Raw genomic sequence first — 17500 nt, 5'->3', positions numbered from 1 at the left:
CTGCGACCGGGAGGGAAGCTGCGCCCCGTCCGAGTCAGACTCGGTCGTTGCGGCCCCCCCGAGCCCGCACGCCTCTCGCGGAAGGTCATACGCCACCGGCGGCACGAAAGACGCCTCCCGCAACGCGGTAGTCGGGAAAGGCTATTCCGATAGTCGAGCAGAGTTGCGACAACACATCCCGCGGTGCCGTCTGGTTAGGCAAGGGTTTGAGAAACAGCATTCGCGGTAGACCGGCGCGGCCGGCGGACACCCACGCGGCGTGCCGCAATCGGATCGCGCGCTCGGCCTCCGTTGATTTCCTCTAGGTGGGGGATTCGGGGCGTCTCGGTCTCGCTGCCGTTCGGTCGCGCCAAGGCCTGCGGGGGCGGCGCGTAGCGCACGCTCTCGCGGCGGCCGAGGCGCTAGAGTGCGACCCGCAAGTGGGGAGGAACCGTCCACCCAACGCCGGCGCGAGCCGGGGCCGGTGGGGGCCCTACCAAGGCGGGTCATGAGTGCCAGTCGGTCAGTTCGGGAGAAGGGGAGGGTACTCGGAGGCCCGCCGGGAGCAGACGGGGGTCCGGAAGCTGAGGGGGGTGAAGGACGGCGGCCGGGAGCAGACGGCCGTCCCCGGGAGGGGGTGTTCGTTCACGTGCGGACGCCGGGAGCAGGCGGCCGTCACGCGATTCTGCCAACCGTTCCTACCGGCCTGTGTTTAAGGAGGCGGCCGGTCCTCCGTCCTTGGATGGATAAGATTCGCAGATTTTCGCCCGGCCTGTGTTTAAGGAGGCGGCCGGTTCCCTCCTTCCTTCCTTTCTTGGATGTATAACATTCGCAGATTTTCGCCCGGCCGGTGGTTTAAGGAGGCGGCCGGTCCTCCCTCCTTGGATGTATAACATTCGCAGATTTTCGCCCGGCCTATGTTTAGTGAGGCGACCGGTCCTCCCTCCTTGGATGTATAACATTCGCATATTTTCGCCCGGCCGGTGGTTTAAGGAGGCGGCCGGTCCTCCCTCCTTGGATGTATAACATTCGCAGATTTTCGCCCGGCCTATGTTTAGTGAGGCGACCGGTCCTCCGTGGAGAGCGACCCGCAAGTGGGGAGGAACCGTCCACCCAACGCCGGCGCGAGCCGGGGCCGGTGGGGGCCCTACCAAGGCGGGTCTCATTGCCTGTCGGTCAGTTCGGGAGAAGGTGGGGGTACTCGGAGGCCCGCCGGGAGCAGACGGGGGTCCGGAAGGTGAGGGGGTGAAGGACGGCGGTCGGGAGCAGACGGCCGTCCCCGGGAGGGGGTGTTCGTTCACGTGCGGACGCCGGGAGCAGGCGGCCGTCACGCAATTCTGCCAACCGTTCCCACCGGCCTGTGTTTAAGGAGGCGGCCGGTCCTCCACGAGAAGAATTCTGCCAAACGTTCCACCGGCCTGTGTTTAAGGAGGCGGCCGGTCCTCCCCGTCGTTCCGCCGGCTTGTGTTTAAGGAGGCGGCCGGTCCTCCACGAGAAGAATTCTGCCAAACGTTCCACCGGCCTGTGTTTAAGGAGGCGGCCGGTCCTCCCCGTCGTTCCGCCGGCTTGTGTTTAAGGAGGCGGCCGGTCCTCCACTATTCCTTCCTTGGATGGAAAGCATGTAGCACTTTGAAAATTTTCGAGCACTGTGACACTTTGAAAATTTTCGAGAGTTTTTGTACTTAGAAAATTTTTCGCTCTTGCACTTCCAGAGTGCTTTGCGGTAGCTCCTAGGTTCGCTGTCCGAGCATGTGAACACTTTTTGGGGGGGAACACATCGCTAGAGACACCAGCCGCCTGGTTCTCGGGGCCAAAACTTGTGTTCCCCACACTCGTTCTGACTATATTTTGCGATTTGGGGGTAAAGGTAATGAGTACAGTGACTAGGGGGACCAACTCATCGTACTCTGGCGCACCAACAGACCAAAGCTGGTACTGCACTTACCCCTGGTACCCCAACGCCTGGTACCTGACGGGCGAGAGGCTGATTTTTCGCTATTTGCGGCCGACCGAGGGAACCAGACAAAGCGGACACTTTACGGCGCAAGAGCCGTTGGCACTTAGAAATTTTTCGACAAAGTTGGCGCGAGCTCCAGAAGGAGAGGCTGATTTTTCGCTATTTGTGGCCGACCGAGGGAACCAGGCAAAGCGGACACTTTACGGCGCAAGAGCCGTTGGCACTTAGAAATTTTTTGACAAAGTTGGCGCGAGCTCCAGAAGGAGAGGCTGATTTTTCGCTATTTGTGGCCGACCGAGGGAACCAGGCAAAGCGGACACTTTACGGCGCAAGAGCCGTTGGCACTTAGAAAATATTCGCCAAAGTTGGCACGAGCTCCAGAAGGAGAGGCTGATTTTTCGCTATTTGTGGCCGACCGAGGGAACCAGACAAAGCGGACACATTACGGCGCAAGAGCCGTTGGCACTTAGAAAATATTCGCCAAAGTTGGCACGAGCTCCAGAAGGAGAGGCTGATTTTTCGCTATTTGTGGCCGACCGAGGGAACCAGACAAAGCGGACACTTTACGGCGCAAGAGCCGTTGGCACTTGCGCGAGCTCCAGAAGGAGAGGCTGATTTTTCGCTATTTGTGGCCGACCGAGGGAACCAGACAAAGCGGACACTTTACGGCGCAAGAGCCGTTGGCACTTAGAAAATATTCGCCAAAGTTGGCGCGAGCTCCAGAAGGAGAGGCTGATTTTTCGCTATTTGTGGCCGACCGAGGGAACCAGGCAAAGCGGACACATTACGGCGCAAGAGCCGTTGGCACTTAGGCGAGCTCCAGAAGGAGAGGCTGGTTTTTCGCTATTTGTGGCCGACCGAGGGAACCAGGCAAAGCGGACACATTACGGCGCAAGAGCCGTTGGCACTTAGGCGAGCTCCAGAAGGAGAGGCTGATTTTTCGCTATTTGTGGCCGACCGAGGGAACCAGGCAAAGCGGACACATTACGGCGCAAGAGCCGTTGGCACTTAGGCGAGCTCCAGAAGGAGAGGCTGATTTTTCGCTATTTGTGGCCGACCGAGGGAACCAGGCAAAGCGGACACATTACGGCGCAAGAGCCGTTGGCACTTAGGCGAGCTCCAGAAGGAGAGGCTGATTTTTCGCTATTTGTGGCCGACCGAGGGAACCAGACAAAGCGGACACTTTACGGCGCAAGAGCCGTTGGCACTTGCGCGAGCTCCAGAAGGAGAGGCTGATTTTTCGCTATTTGTGGCCGACCGAGGGAACCAGGCAAAGCGGACACATTACGGCGCAAGAGCCGTTGGCACTTAGGCGAGCTCCAGAAGGAGAGGCTGATTTTTCGCCGTTTGTGGCCGACCGAGGGAACCAGGCAAAGCGGACACATTACGGCGCAAGAGCCGTTGGCACTTAGGCGAGCTCCAGAAGGAGAGGCTGGTTTTTCGCTATTTGTGGCCGACCGAGGGAACCAGGCAAAGCGGACACATTACGGCGCAAGAGCCGTTGGCACTTAGGCGAGCTCCAGAAGGAGAGGCTGATTTTTCGCCGTTTGTGGCCGACCGAGGGAACCAGGCAAAGCGGACACATTACGGCGCAAGAGCCGTTGGCACTTAGGCGAGCTCCAGAAGGAGAGGCTGATTTTTCGCCGTTTGTGGCCGACCGAGGGAACCAGGCAAAGCGGACACATTACGGCGCAAGAGCCGTTGGCACTTAGGCGAGCTCCAGAAGGAGAGGCTGATTTTTCGCCGTTCGTGGCCGACCGAGGGAACCAGGCAAAGCGGACACATTACGGCGCAAGAGCCGTTGGCACTTGCGCGAGCTCCAGAAGGAGAGGCTGATTTTTCGCTATTTGTGGCCGACCGAGGGAACCAGACAAAGCGGACACATTACGGCGCAAGAGCCGTTGGCACTTAGGCGAGCTCCAGAAGGAGAGGCTGATTTTTCGCCGTTTGTGGCCGACCGAGGGAACCAGGCAAAGCGGACACATTACGGCGCAAGAGCCGTTGGCACTTAGGCGAGCTCCAGAAGGAGAGGCTGATTTTTTCGCTATTTGTGGCCGACCGAGGGAACCAGGCAAAGCGGACACATTACGGCGCAAGAGCCGTTGGCACTTAGAAAATATTCGCCAAAGTTGGCACGAGCTCCAGAAGGAGAGGCTGATTTTTCGCCGTTTGTGGCCGACCGAGGGAACCAGGCAAAGCGGACACATTACGGCGCAAGAGCCGTTGGCACTTAGGCGAGCTCCAGAAGGAGAGGCTGATTTTTTCGCTATTTGTGGCCGACCGAGGGAACCAGGCAAAGCGGACACATTACGGCGCAAGAGCCGTTGGCACTTAGAAAATATTCGCCAAAGTTGGCACGAGCTCCAGAAGGAGAGGCTGATTTTTCGCCGTTTGTGGCCGACCGAGGGAACCAGGCAAAGCGGACACATTACGGCGCAAGAGCCGTTGGCACTTAGGCGAGCTCCAGAAGGAGAGGCTGATTTTTTCGCTATTTGTGGCCGACCGAGGGAACCAGGCAAAGCGGACACATTACGGCGCAAGAGCCGTTGGCACTTAGGCGAGCTCCAGAAGGAGAGGCTGATTTTTTCGCTATTTGTGGCCGACCGAGGGAACCAGGCAAAGCGGACACATTACGGCGCAAGAGCCGTTGGCACTTAGAAAATATTCGCCAAAGTTGGCACGAGCTCCAGAAGGAGAGGCTGATTTTTCGCCGTTTGTGGCCGACCGAGGGAACCAGGCAAAGCGGACACATTACGGCGCAAGAGCCGTTGGCACTTAGGCGAGCTCCAGAAGGAGAGGCTGATTTTTTCGCTATTTGTGGCCGACCGAGGGAACCAGGCAAAGCGGACACATTACGGCGCAAGAGCCGTTGGCACTTAGAAAATATTCGCCAAAGTTGGCACGAGCTCCAGAAGGAGAGGCTGATTTTTCGCCGTTTGTGGCCGACCGAGGGAACCAGGCAAAGCGGACACATTACGGCGCAAGAGCCGTTGGCACTTAGGCGAGCTCCAGAAGGAGAGGCTGATTTTTTCGCTATTTGTGGCCGACCGAGGGAACCAGGCAAAGCGGACACATTACGGCGCAAGAGCCGTTGGCACTTAGAAAATATTCGCCAAAGTTGGCACGAGCTCCAGAATGAGAGGCTGATTTTTCGCCGTTTGTGGCCGACCGAGGGAACCAGACAAAGCGGACACATTACGGCGCAAGAGCCGTTGGCACTTAGGCGAGCTCCAGAAGGAGAGGCTGATTTTTCGCTATTTGTGGCCGACCGAGGGAACCAGGCAAAGCGGACACTTTACGGCGCAAGAGCCGTTGGCACTTAGAAAATATTCGCCAAAGTTGGCACGAGCTCCAGAAGGAGAGGCTGATTTTTCGCCGTTTGTGGCCGACCGAGGGAACCAGACAAAGCGGACACATTACGGCGCAAGAGCCGTTGGCACTTAGGCGAGCTCCAGAAGGAGAGGCTGATTTTTCGCTATTTGTGGCCGACCGAGGGAACCAGGCAAAGCGGACACTTTACGGCGCAAGAGCCGTTGGCACTTAGAAAATATTCGCCAAAGTTGGCACGAGCTCCAGAAGGAGAGGCTGATTTTTCGCCGTTTGTGGCCGACCGAGGGAACCAGACAAAGCGGACACATTACGGCGCAAGAGCCGTTGGCACTTAGGCGAGCTCCAGAAGGAGAGGCTGATTTTTCGCTATTTGTGGCCGACCGAGGGAACCAGGCAAAGCGGACACTTTACGGCGCAAGAGCCGTTGGCACTTAGAAAATATTCGCCAAAGTTGGCACGAGCTCCAGAAGGAGAGGCTGATTTTTCGCCGTTTGTGGCCGACCGAGGGAACCAGACAAAGCGGACACATTACGGCGCAAGAGCCGTTGGCACTTAGGCGAGCTCCAGAAGGAGAGGCTGATTTTTCGCTATTTGTGGCCGACCGAGGGAACCAGGCAAAGCGGACACTTTACGGCGCAAGAGCCGTTGGCACTTAGAAAATATTCTGAAATTCTCACCGACCTCCGTGGTGGAGAGGCCGAATTTTCGACATTCGTGGCCGACCGGGGAACCGTCGCCACTCGGACAACTTGTGCGGCAGCCCTCGGTGATTTTAGGACCGCTTTTTCACCCTCGCTGTCCGACCGGAGAACCGTCGTAGCTCGGACAGTTCGTGTGCCAGCATCCGCTGGCACTTAGAAAATTTTAAAAAAGAAAAAAATAGTCTTCTGCATATACGTTCTGACTATATTTTGCGATTAGGGGGTAAAGGTAATGAGTACAGTGACTAGGGGGACCAACTCATCGTACTCTGGCGCACCAACACGCCAAGGTTGGTACTGCACTTAGGCTGATTTTTGCGCTATTCGCGGCTCGACCGGGGAACCAGCGCGGAGCGGACACATTACGGCGAATGAGCCGTTGGCACTTAGAAAATTTTTGAGCTTTTTTCGAACTTCCGTGAGGCTGATTTTGCGCTATTCGCGGCCGACCGGGGAACCAGCGCGGAGCGGACACATTACGGCGAATGAGCCGTTGGCACTTAGAAAATTTTTGAGCTTTTTTCGAACTTCCGTGAGGCTGATTTTGCGCTATTCGCGGCCGACCGGGGAACCAGCGCGGAGCGGACACATTACGGCGAATGAGCCGTTGGCACTTAGAAAATTTTTGAGCTTTTTTCGGACTTCCGTGTGGAGCTTTGGGGCCGTTCCGCCTAACTTTTTATGCCCGATTAGGCTTCCAGGGAGGCGGCTAAGCATTATTGACCAATCATGGAGCTTTTTTGGGACTTCCGTGTGGAGCTTTGGGGCCGTTCCGCCTAACTTTTTATGCCCGATTAGGCTTCCAGGGAGGCGGCTAAGCATTATTGACCAATCATGGAGCTTTTTTGGGACTTCCGTGTGGAGCTTTGGAGCCGTTCCGCCTAACTTTTTATGCCCGATTAGGCTTCCAGGGAGGCGGCTAAGCATTATTGACCAATCATGGAGCTTTTTTGGGACTTCCGTGTGGAGCTTTGGGGCCGTTCCGCCTAGCTTTTTATGCCCGATTAGGCTTCCAGGGAGGCGGCTAAGCATTATTGACCAATCATGGAGCTTTTTTGGGACTTCCGTGTGGAGCTTTGGGGCCGTTCCGCCTAGCTTTTTATGCCCGATTAGGCTTCCAGGGAGGCGGCTAAGCATTATTGACCAATCATGGAGCTTTTTTGGGACTTCCGTGTGGAGCTTTGGGGCCGTTCCGCCTAGCTTTTTATGCCCGATTAGGCTTCCAGGGAGGCGGCTAAGCATTATTGACCAATCATGGAGCTTTTTTGGGACTTCCGTGTGGAGCTTTGGGGCCGTTCCGCCTAGCTTTTTATGCCCGATTAGGCTTCCAGGGAGGCGGCTAAGCATTATTGACCAATCATGGAGCTTTTTTGGGACTTCCGTGTGGAGCTTTGGGGCCGTTCCGCCTAGCTTTTTATGCCCGATTAGGCTTCCAGGGAGGCGGCTAAGCATTATTGACCAATCATGGAGCTTTTTTGGGACTTCCGTGTGGAGCTTTGGGGCCGTTCCGCCTAGCTTTTTATGCCCGATTAGGCTTCCAGGGAGGCGGCTAAGCATTTTTAACAGAAATGGAGCTTTTTGCGGAGCTCCAGCCGGTGCCACCGGCAGGCCGTGCACGCGGACGAGATGACCGAAAGAAGCTCCAGGAGAGCGGATGGACGCTTTTTAAGCACCGAGGCGGAGATCGCGGAGCTTTAATAGACTTCCAGCGGGCCCAAAGCGGCCAGGCAGACGGCGCAGCGCGACCTGGTACCTCGCACGGGACGCATCGCCCCCCCCGCGCACAGTTCCAGGGGGCCGGGATGACGTTTCAAAGCTGCCGCTGCAGCTGCGGCGGGGAGTGGCCTCCCTCCGGTGGACACGACGAGTAAATGACACCGGCCGCTGACGCAAACCCACGCCGGACAGGAGAGCTCAAAAGCCGGGTAACATTTCAAGGAAGACCCCCCCTGCGCAGACCTCCACTAGGCCGGGATGACTGTTCAGCTGTGGCGGGGAGTGGCCTCCCTCCGGTCGGCACGACGAGTAAATGACACCGGCCGCTGACGCAAACCCACGCCGGACAGGAGAGCTCAAAAGCCGGGTAACATTTCAAGGAAGACCCCCCCTGCGCAGACCTCCACTAGGCCGGGATGACTGTTCAGCTGTGGCGGGGAGTGGCCTCCCTCCGGTCGGCACGACGAGTAAATGACACCGGCCGCTGACGCAAACCCACGCCGGACAGGAGAGCTCAAAAGCCGGGTAACATTTCAAGGAAGACCCCCCCTGCGCAGACCTCCACTAGGCCGGGATGACTGTTCAGCTGTGGCGGGGAGTGGCCTCCCTCCGGTCGGCACGACGAGTAAATGACACCGGCCGCTGACGCAAACCCACGCCGGACAGGAGAGCTCAAAAGCCGGGTAACATTTCAAGGAAGACCCCCCCTGCGCAGACCTCCACTAGGCCGGGATGACTGTTCAGCTGCGGCGGGGAGTGGCCTCCCTCCGGTCGGCACGACGAGTAAATGACACCGGCCGCTGACGCAAACCCACGCCGGACAGGAGAGCTCAAAAGCCGGGTAACATTTCAAGGAAGACCCCCCCTGCGCAGACCTCCACTAGGCCGGGATGACTGTTCAGCTGTGGCGGGGAGTGGCCTCCCTCCGGTCGGCACGACGAGTAAATGACACCGGCCGCTGACGCAAACCCACGCCGGACAGGAGAGCTCAAAAGCCGGGTAACATTTCAAGGAAGACCCCCCCTGCGCAGACCTCCACTAGGCCGGGATGACTGTTCAGCTGTGGCGGGGAGTGGCCTCCCTCCGGTCGGCACGACGAGTAAATGACACCGGCCGCTGACGCAAACCCACGCCGGACAGGAGAGCTCAAAAGCCGGGTAACATTTCAAGGAAGACCCCCCCTGCGCAGACCTCCACTAGGCCGGGATGACTGTTCAGCTGTGGCGGGGAGTGGCCTCCCTCCGGTCGGCACGACGAGTAAATGACACCGGCCGCTGACGCAAACCCACGCCGGACAGGAGAGCTCAAAAGCCGGGTAACATTTCAAGGAAGACCCCCCCTGCGCAGACCTCCACTAGGCCGGGATGACTGTTCAGCTGCGGCGGGGAGTGGCCTCCCTCCGGTCGGCACGACGAGTAAAGCTATTTAGGAAAATCTGAGATAAATATCACTTGCATAATAATTTGGAACACGGTCCCGTGTTCCAAATTATTATGCAAAATGTATTTAGACACCAGCAATCGCACTTAGATTTGTTTCTTTTTTCTTTCTTTTAGCTTCCATAATGTTACCGGGCGCTGACGCAAACCCACGCCCGGCAGGAGAGCTCAAAAGCCGGGTAACATTTCAAGGAAGACCCCCCCTGCGCAGACCTCCACTAGGCCGGGATGACTGTTCAGCTGCGGCGGGGAGTGGCCTCCCTCCGGTCGGCACGACGAGTAAATGACACCGGCCGCTGACGCAAACCCACGCCGGACAGGAGAGCTCAAAAGCCGGGTAACATTTCAAGGAAGACCCCCCCTGCGCAGACCTCCACTAGGCCGGGATGACTTTTCAAAGCTGCCTCTGCAGCTGCGGCGGGGAGTTGCCTCCCTCCGGTGGACACGACGAGTAAATACACCAGCACTTGCTCTTAGATTTGTTTCTTTTTTCTTTCTTTTAGCTTCCATAATGTTACCGGGCGCTGACGCAAACCCACGCCCGGCAGGAGAGCTCAAAAGCCGGGTAACATTTCAAGGAAGACCCCCCCTGCGCAGACCTCCACTAGGCCGGGATGACTGTTCAGCTGCGGCGGGGAGTGGCCTCCCTCCGGTCGGCACGACGAGTAAATGACACCGGCCGCTGACGCAAACCCACGCCGGACAGGAGAGCTCAAAAGCCGGGTAACATTTCAAGGAAGACCCCCCCTGCGCAGACCTCCACTAGGCCGGGATGACTGTTCAAAGCTGCCTCTGCAGCTGCGGCGGGGAGTTGCCTCCCTCCGGTGGACACGACGAGTAAAGCTATTTAGGAAAATCTGAGATAAATATCACTTGCATAATAATTTGGAACACGGTCCCGTGTTCCAAATTATTATGCAAAATGTATTTAGACACCAGCAATCGCACTTAGATTTGTTTCTTTTTTCTTTCTTTTAGCTTCCATAATGTTACCGGGCGCTGACGCAAACCCACGCCCGGCAGGAGAGCTCAAAAGCCGGGTAACATTTCAAGGAAGCTATTTAGGAAAATCTGAGATAAATATCCTTTGCATAATAATTTGGAACACGGTCCCGTGTTCCAAATTATTATGCAAAATGTATTTAAGTGTCATAAAGATTACATTTTTTGTTTTTCAAGTACTGAAATCACCCTCAGTCATGGTACAGTCCATGGTAGTCTGCCAGGTGAGCGCAATTGTAGTAATTAACAAGTCTATTTAAGTTCCGCGTTTTTAAGCGTTCGGCCATTTCGTTCAACCATGGGGAGGAAAAAGGATCTCTCTGCTGTCGAGAAGCGTGAAATCGTTCGATGCCTTGGACAAGGTATGCAGACATTCGATATTGCACGAAAGCTTAAGCGCGACCATCGAACTTTGAAGAAATTCGTCGCTGATTCGGAGCAAACGCGCGTTCGTGCAGACAAAGGCACGACAAGGAAGGTTTCTGCAAGACAAACAAATCGAATCAAGAGGGCGGCTGCAAGCATGCCACTAAAGACGAGCAAACAAATATTCGACGCTGCTGGTGCCAGTGAAGTCCCACGAACGACGAGGTGCAGGATCCTCCAGAGGCTTGCAGTTGTGCGGAAACCCTCCATTCGGCCACCCCTGAACAACGCGAACAAGCAGAAACGGCTGCAGTGGGCCCAGACTTACATGAAGACAAATTTTCAGACAGTCCTGTTCACCGACGAGTGCCGTGCCACCTTGGATGGGCCAGGTAGGGTTTTTTAAGTTTTTCCTTGCACTTTTGAGAGCTCAGGGGATGCTTTGAGAATAATTGTCAATTTCTGTCTATGTGAAGCCCTTTGAGACTGCTTGTGATTTAGGGCTATACAAATAAACTTGATTTGACTTGACTTTACAGATGGATGGAGTCGTGGATGGTTGGTGGACGGCCACGATAGCCCAACAAGGCTGCGGCGTCAGCAGGGAGGTGGCGGAGTGATGTTTTGGGCCGGAATCATGGGGAGAGAGCTGCTTGGCCCCTTTAGGGTCCCTGAAGGCGTCAAAATTACGTCTGTTAACTACGTGGAATTTCTGACTCAACACTTCTGTCCATGGTACAACAGGAAGAACCGTGCTTTCCGTCAAAAGATCATCTTCATGCATGACAATGCACCGTCTCATGCTGCAAGAAATACGTCAACGTCTTTGGCATCTATGGGAATAAAGGGAGAGAAACTGATGGTGTGGCCCCCATGCTCCCCTGACCTCAATCCTATTGAAAACTTGTGGAGCATCGTCAAGCAGAAAATCTACGAAGGTGGGAGGCAGTTCAATTCCAAAGAGCAGCTCTGGCAGGCTATTCTTAGATCCTGCCAAGAAATTCAACCAGAAACTGTACAAAAACTCACAAGTTCAGTGGATGGAAGAATCGTGAAGCTGCTGTTGAACAAAGGGTCCTATGTTAAAATGTAACTTTGTTTTTTATTGAAATAAAGGGTCCTATGTTAAAATGTAACTTGTTTGTCTTTTCTTTGAAATAGCTTTTGATTTCAGTAAATATGACCTCCTAATGCTGTAAATTCTTAAGATGGGCATTTCAGTTCATAAAAACCTATAAAATGTTATAAAACTCTGTTGTGCGTAATAATGTGGAACAGTGCATTTTAAGTTTTTTATTTTTTAAAATTCTGTGATCATTCGGAGGTTTGTTCAATAAAATTAGAATTCATCAAAATAATGGTTGATGACTTGAAAATTATGCTGACTCATTTTGCATCGACTATTTAGGAAAATCTGAGATAAATGTCACTTGCATAATAATTTGGAACACGGTGTAAGTGCGATTGCTGGTGTATTTACTCGTCGTGTCCACCGGAGGACGGCAAATCCCCGCCGCAGCTGCAGCGGCAGCGCTTAAATGTCTTCCCGGCCGCCTGGAACTCTGCACGGGGCGTGTTTCGTCCGCGCAGCGGTACCAGATCGCGCTGCGCCGTCAGCCGAGCCGCGCGCGGTCCGCTGGAAGTCTACACTGTGTTCCAAATTATTATGCAAATTGTATTTATGTGTCATAAAGATTACATTTTTTGTTTTTCAATTAAACTCATGGATGGTATTACGTGTCAGGGCTCTTTGGATCACTGAGATCAATCTCAGACACGGGGATCATTACCGGCCAGTTGAGCCCAAATTAAGGAAAAACTACTTAAGAATGGTGTTCCACATTATTAAGCAGATAATTTGAAGTTCGCTTTGAGCAGTGGCGGACGCCAACCCACGACCGGTGGGAGAGCTCGGAGGGCGGATGGGCTTTCAAGGAAGCCCCCCAGGCCGGTCCCACTCAGAATTTTTTTTTTTTTGGCTTCCATAATGTACCGGGCGCGGACGCGAAACCCACGCCGGGCAGGAGAGCTCGAAAGGCGGCTAAGCATTCAAGGAAGCACCGTCTGGAGCTTCAGAGCCGTTCCGCCTGACTTTTAACGTAGAGTACCGGGCGCAAACCACTAACTCAAGCCCGGCATGGCAGCTCGAAAGGCGGCTAAGCATTCAAGGAAGCACCGTCTGGAGCTTCAGAGCCGTTCCGCCTGACTTTTAACGTAGAGTACCGGGCGCAAACCACTAACTCAAGCCCGGCATGGCAGCTCGAAAGGCGGCTAAGCATTCAAGGAAGCACCGTCTGGAGCTTCAGAGCCGTTCCGCCTGACTTTTAACGTAGAGTACCGGGCGCAAACCACTAACTCAAGCCCGGCATGGCAGCTCGAAAGGCGGCTAAGCATTCAAGGAAGCACCGTCTGGAGCTTCAGAGCCGTTCCGCCTGACTTTTAACGTAGAGTACCGGGCGCAAACCACTAACTCAAGCCCGGCATGGCAGCTCGAAAGGCGGCTAAGCATTCAAGGAAGCACCGTCTGGAGCTTCAGAGCCGTTCCGCCTGACTTTTAACGTAGAGTACCGGGCGCAAACCACTAACTCAAGCCCGGCATGGCAGCTCGAAAGGCGGCTAAGCATTCAAGGAAGCACCGTCTGGAGCTTCAGAGCCGTTCCGCCTGACTTTTAACGTAGAGTACCGGCGCAAACCACTAACTCAAGCCCGGCATGGCAGCTCGAAAGGCGGCTAAGCATTCAAGGAAGCACCGTCTGGAGCTTCAGAGCCGTTCCGCCTGACTTTTAACGTAGAGTACCGGGCGCAAACCACTAACTCAAGCCCGGCATGGCAGCTCGAAAGGCGGCTAAGCATTCAAGGAAGCACCGTCTGGAGCTTCAGAGCCGTTCCGCCTGACTTTTAACGTAGAGTACCGGGCGCAAACCACTAACTCAAGCCCGGCATGGCAGCTCGAAAGGCGGCTAAGCATTCAAGGAAGCACCGTCTGGAGCTTCAGAGCCGTTCCGCCTGACTTTTAACGTAGAGTACCGGGCGCAAACCACTAACTCAAGCCCGGCATGGCAGCTCGAAAGGCGGCTAAGCATTCAAGGAAGCACCGTCTGGAGCTTCAGAGCCGTTCCGCCTGACTTTTAACGTAGAGTACCGGGCGCAAACCACTAACTCAAGCCCGGCATGGCAGCTCGAAAGGCGGCTAAGCATTCAAGGAAGCACCGTCTGGAGCTTCAGAGCCGTTCCGCCTGACTTTTAACGTAGAGTACCGGGCGCAAACCACTAACTCAAGCCCGGCATGGCAGCTCGAAAGGCGGCTAAGCATTCAAGGAAGCACCGTCTGGAGCTTCAGAGCCGTTCCGCCTGACTTTTAACGTAGAGTACCGGGCGCAAACCACTACTCAAGCCCGGCATGGCAGCTCGAAAGGCGGCTAAGCATTCAAGGAAGCACCGTCTGGAGCTTCAGAGCCGTTCCGCCTGACTTTTAACGTAGAGTACCGGGCGCAAACCACTAACTCAAGCCCGGCATGGCAGCTCGAAAGGCGGCTAAGCATTCAAGGAAGCACCGTCTGGAGCTTCAGAGCCGTTCCGCCTGACTTTTAACGTAGAGTACCGGGCGCAAACCACTAACTCAAGCCCGGCATGGCAGCTCGAAAGGCGGCTAAGCATTCAAGGAAGCGACGCCGGCCGGTCCGCGGGGCCAAATAGGGTCCAGTAAAGTACCGGGCGCGGCCACTAACGCCTTGTGGCGGTCGCCTTGTGGCGGTCGGGGGGTGGCGGTCGGGGCTGGCGCTTGGGGCCGGTGGCGGTCGCCTTGTGGCGGTCGCCTTGTGGCGGTCGGGGGGTGGCGGTCGGGGCTGGCGCTTGGGGCCAGTGGCGGTCGCCTTGTGGCGGTCGCCTTGTGGCGGTCGCCTTGTGGCGGTCGCCTTGTGGCGGTCGCCTTGTGGCGGTCGCCTTGTGGCGGTCGGGGGGTGGCGGTCGGGGCTGGCGCTTGGGGCCAAGTGGCGGTCGCCTTGTGGCGGTCGCCTTGTGGCGGTCGCCTTGTGGCGGTCGCCTTGTGGCGGTCGCCTTGTGGCGGTCGGGGGGTGGCGGTCGGGGCTGGCGCTTGGGGCCGGTGGCGGTCGCCTTGTGGCGGTCGCCTTGTGGCGGTCGCCTTGTGGCGGTCGCCTTGTGGCGGTCGCCTTGTGGCGGTCGGGGGGTGGCGGTCGGGGCTGGCGCTTGGGGCCGGTGGCGGTCGCCTTGTGGCGGTCGCCTTGTGGCGGTCGCCTTGTGGCGGTCGCCTTGTGGCGGTCGCCTTGTGGCGGTCGCCTTGTGGCGGTCGGGGGGTGGCGGTCGGGGCTGGCGCTTGGGGCCAGTGGCGGTCGCCTTGTGGCGGTCGCCTTGTGGCGGTCGCCTTGTGGCGGTCGCCTTGTGGCGGTCGCCTTGTGGCGGTCGGGGGGTGGCGGTCGGGGCTGGCGCTTGGGGCCGGTGGCGGTCGCCTTGTGGCGGTCGCCTTGTGGCGGTCGCCTTGTGGCGGTCGGGGGGTGGCGGTCGGGGCTGGCGCTTGGGGCTGGCGTCCGCCAATAGTGGTTTAATTTCGGGAGGAAGATTGATTTTCGTCCCAAGCCCGCCGCTGGAGAAAATTTTAGGTACCAGGAGTGGATTTTTTTTGTCCACTCAGGAGGGGACGTTGGCTGGTTTGGTGTCCGGGGAAAGTGCTCTTTTCTCGGCCAGGAGAAAGATTAGACTCCCAGCCCGCCGCTGGAGAAAATTCTAGGTACCAGGAGTGGATTTTTTTTGTCCACTCAGGAGGGGGACGTGCTTTGTTGTCCGGGGGAAAGTGCTCTTTTCTCGGCCAGGAGAAAGATTAGACTCCCAGCCCGCCGCTGGAGAAAATCTTAGGTACCAGGAGTGGATTTTTTTTGTCCACTCAGGAGGGGGACGTGCTTTGTTGTCCGGGGAGAGTGCTCTTTTCTCGGCCAGGAGAAAGATTAGACTCCCAGCCCGCCGCTGGAGAAAATTCTAGGTACCAGGAGTGGATTTTTTTTGTCCACTCAGGAGGGGGACGTGCTTTGTTGTCCGGGGAGAGTGCTCTTTTCTCGGCCAGGAGAAAGATTAGACTCCCAGCCCGCCGCTGGAGAAAATTCTAGGTACCAGGAGTGGATTTTTTTTGTCCACTCAGGAGGGGGACGTGCTTTGTTGTCCGGGGAGAGTGCCTGGTCCCCGGACCAGCCTCTTAGGCGCGCCCGCTGTCATTCTCCGGAGATTAAGTTATACTAAGGGGAGGCTGCCTCCTCCCGCCTGCTGCCCGAGGATGCTGCCTCATCCCCGGACTGGCCTCTTGCGCGCGCCCGCTGTCATTCTCCGGAGACTAAGTTATACTAAGGGGAGGCTGCCTCCTCCCGCCTGCTGCCCGAGGATGCTGCCTCATCCCCGGACTGGCCTCTTGCGCGCGCCCGCTGTCATTCTCCGGAGACTAAGTTATACTAAGGGAGGCTGCCTCCTCCCGCCTGCTGCCCGAGGATGCTGCCTCATCCCCGGACTGGCCTCTTGCGCGCGCCCGCTGTCATTCTCCGGAGACTAAGTTATACTAAGGGGAGGCTGCCTCCTCCCGCCTGCTGCCCGAGGATGCTGCCTCATCCCCGGACTGGCCTCTTGCGCGCGCCCGCTGTCATTCTCCGGAGACTAAGTTATACTAAGGGGAGGCTGCCTCCTCCCGCCTGCTGCCCGAGGATGCTGCCTCATCCCCGGACTGGCCTCTTGCGCGCGCACCGCTGTCATTCTCCGGAGACTAAGTTATACTAAGGGGAGGCTGCCTCCTCCCGCCTGCTGCCCGAGGATGCTGCCTCATCCCCGGACTGGCCTCTTGCGCGCGCCCGCTGTCATTCTCCGGAGACTAAGTTATACTAAGGGGAGGCTGCCTCCTCCCGCCTGCTGCCCGAGGATGCTGCCTCATCCCCGGACTGGCCTCTTGCGCGCGCCCCGCTGTCATTCTCCGGAGACTAAGTTATACTAAGGGGAGGCTGCCTCCTCCCGCCTGCTGCCCGAGGATGCTGCCTCATCCCCGACTGGCCTCTTGCGCGCGCCCGCTGTCATTCTCCGGAGACTAAGTTATACTAAGGGGAGGCTGCCTCCTCCCGCCTGCTGCCCGAGGATGCTGCCTCATCCCCGGACTGGCCTCTTGCGCGCGCCCGCTGTCATTCTCCGGAGACTAAGTTATACTAAGGGGAGGCTGCCTCCTCCCGCCTGCTGCCCGAGGATGCTGCCTCATCCCCGGACTGGCCTCTTGCGCGCGCCCGCTGTCATTCTCCGGAGACTAAGTTATACTAAGGGGAGGCTGCCTCCTCCCGCCTGCTGCCCGAGGATGCTGCCTCATCCCCGGACTGGCCTCTTGCGCGCGCCCGCTGTCATTCTCCGGAGACTAAGTTATACTAAGGGGAGGCTGCCTCCTCCCGCCTGCTGCCCGAGGATGCTGCCTCATCCCCGGACTGGCCTCTTGCGCGCGCCCGCTGTCATTCTCCGGAGACTAAGTTATACTAAGGGGAGGCTGCCTCCTCCCGCCTGCTGCCCGAGGATGCTGCCTCATCCCCGGACTGGCCTCTTGCGCGCGCCCGCTGTCATTCTCCGGAGACTAAGTTATACTAAGGGGAGGCTGCCTCCTCCCGCCTGCTGCCCGAGGATGCTGCCTCATCCCCGGACTGGCCTCTTGCGCGCGCCCGCTGTCATTCTCCGGAGACTAAGTTATACTAAGGGAGGCTGCCTCCTCCCGCCTGCTGCCCGAGGATGCTGCCTCATCCCCGACTGGCCTCTTGCGCGCGCCCGCTGTCATTCTCCGGAGACTAAGTTATACTAAGGGGGAGGCTGCCTCCTCCCGCCTGCTGCCCGAGGATGCTGCCTCATCCCCGGACTGGCCTCTTGCGCGCGCCCGCTGTCATTCTCCGGAGACTAAGTTATACTAAGGGGAGGCTGCCTCCTCCCGCCTGCTGCCCGAGGATGCTGCCTCATCCCCGGACTGGCCTCTTGCGAGCGCCCGCTGTCATCTC

Source organism: Syngnathus typhle, unplaced genomic scaffold (assembly GCF_033458585.1).
Source record: "Syngnathus typhle isolate RoL2023-S1 ecotype Sweden unplaced genomic scaffold, RoL_Styp_1.0 HiC_scaffold_393, whole genome shotgun sequence".
Taxonomy (NCBI): domain Eukaryota; kingdom Metazoa; phylum Chordata; class Actinopteri; order Syngnathiformes; family Syngnathidae; genus Syngnathus; species Syngnathus typhle.
This window is presented reverse-complemented; position numbering follows the sequence as displayed.